Raw genomic sequence first — 2,616 nt, 5'->3', positions numbered from 1 at the left:
TTAATGGTTTGACTTGACAAGAAGGGCAGTGGTAGTCCAATTAGGGCCGGACCTCAAGAGACGAAATCCGGGACTTGGCAACGGAAACCCCCGCTGCCCGAAACGAGCGAGAGTTGGGACAGCAGAAGCCAAATACAACCAGTTGCCAGGGTGATGATGGCACTTGCCGCGGCTTTTAAAAAAATAAATTAAAAGAAACCATTTCATGAAAAGACAGGAGGCTACGTTTGCCAGTTCAGGTTTTTTTTCCATGCGATTCGGATTCTCTTTAGTTAAATCAGGATGAATACTACTTCCCTTCCCAAGCTCTCGATGTTAACACTGTCAGACAAACTACATTGTGAATGACGACCGCAATATCTGCGCTTCTTCTTGCCTCTTTGCGAAAATTGCTAGCCAGGGTCTCTTCTTTTTTTTTAAGAGTTTTATTATTTTTTAGTTAAAAAAATAAGCGTTCCATCTTTCCTTATGCAAACATCTCTATGCAACACAGTTCCTCTTTTGCCACATCTTTCACATTCATATTAACATCATTTCCCTAAGTTTAGTATTATAATATATTGAGTATTTAAACGTTATGGAACTCTCCATTTTTCTTCTTAATATCTTCTAGTAATAATATAATATCAACGTTAAACATAATTATTCTCATCATACACCTACTAATAGTTTTCATCTTATTTATATCTCTATCTAACTGTATTACCTACTTATTTTTTGCTTTCTTCATTTCCAAACTCCTTTTTCTCTCTCCAACCATTGATAAATACTTCCCAAACCATATAATATTCAGTTTGCTCTTTCTCCTTAATTGCTAATGTTAATCCTAGCCAGGGTCTCTTCTGTTGTCCCCCTACCCTGAAGTGCTTAATGGTAGACATTTGCTCCTGAGCTTCTGGCACAGGTCGTCTATCTATGCAGAATTTCCTCTTACTCCGTGTTACACGTAACAAGTGACTGCAGGATACTCTACACCAAGAGGCTTGAAATTTTGGGCTTGGACAACCTAGAACTACACTGTCTATGGTCAGACTTAAGCATAGTACACAAAATTATCCGCTACAACGTCCTACCAGTCAATGACTACTTCAGCTTCAACCACAATAACACAAGAGCACACAACAGCTACAAACTCCATGTAAACCACTCCAAATTTAATTGCAGAAATACAACTTCAGCAAGAGATTGGTCGATGCCTGGAATGCACTACCTGACTCTGTTGTTACATCTTCAAACCCCCATAACTTTAACCTTAAACTGTCTACTGTTGACCTCACCCCATTCCTAAGAGGTCTGTAAGGGGCATGCATAAGCGCACCATCGTGCCTACTGTCCCTGTCCTACTGTCCCCATTTATTCGTGCCCATTTCATTCATACTCATGTTTATTCTTATACCAATTATCTTGTAAACGATTGACAAAATCAATAATAAATTTGTCATTCAGGTTTGACCTGCGAGGTCCTTGGTCCTTTCTGAGCTTGGTTGTTTTTTTGCAGACATTTCATTACCAAACTAGATAACATTATCATTGCTGGTGAGGAGCACGGTTTGTTCTCAATTTATATTCTAGTGGCCTACCTTGTCAGAGGGGGGTGGGGGTGGTTTTTTGATTGGGCTATTGTTTACAGTGTGCCTGACTTCGTACCGTAGTACCTTGAGCATTGTTTCCTTCTCAAATTGTTGGTCTAATGTTGATCTTGGTGTTCCTCTCTGTTCATCTGGGTGTTGGGGGTGTCTATGGAGATTCTCAATCATCCGGGTCATAGTTGACCCAAAGGTGCTTTTCAAAAGGCAATTGGACTTGCTTTGTTTATCCTTGAAGACATTTCGCTTCTCATCCATGAAGTTTCTTAATTTCAACACCTGAACTAAAGAAGCTTCTTGGATGAGAAGCGAAATGTTTCCAAGTGGAAAAAACAAGAAAGCCCAGTTGCCTTTTGAAAAGCACCTTTGGGACAACTGGTGAGATGGTACGTTGGTCTTTTTGTTTTCTTTTGGGCGTTTTGACCGTTCGCCCATAAGCTTCATGAGGCAAGAATAAACCTAGCGTGCACTTTGTACTTAAAGGTAGACTGCCTCTAAGCATGCAGGTTCCGCAGGTACATCATGACCAAGAGCCCATTTCCTCATAGGCTTGAGATCCCTAGATTAATGCAAGAGATATTTCTGGAGAACATTCAGTTCCATCTACTTGTTTTTCGATGGATGTATTTTTCTTTCTGTATACACTGAGAGCATATGCACCAAAGACAAATTCCTTGTGTGTCCAAACACAGTTGGCCAATAAAATAAAGAATTCTATATAATTCTATAATTCCTGTTCGTTCCTCCGACTTTTTGCTAGAATAGACATCGCCTTACATTTCTTACTTTGGATTGGAACGTGATACAATAAGGACGAAACCTCAATAAAATGAAAAAGAAAAGCAGCATCTTTTAAACCCGCTAAAAAGCGAAAGCCTCCGCTGCCAGAATAAAGATCTAATCCTGGCCTTTTAAATCGGTGGGCGGGGTTTTCGGAGAAATGTCACGGCCCGCTTGTAACCTACCACAGACTTCCTCCTTACACAGTATAGCGGGTGAGCGTCACCTGGTGGCCGAGGGACGGAAGGGC

Source organism: Thamnophis sirtalis, unplaced genomic scaffold (genome assembly GCF_051295495.1).
Source record: "Thamnophis sirtalis isolate CommonGarterSnake01/CBP01778 unplaced genomic scaffold, rThaSir2_p1.2 scaffold_1, whole genome shotgun sequence".
Classification (NCBI taxonomy): domain Eukaryota; kingdom Metazoa; phylum Chordata; class Lepidosauria; order Squamata; family Natricidae; genus Thamnophis; species Thamnophis sirtalis.
Note: the sequence above shows the minus strand (reverse complement) of the source record.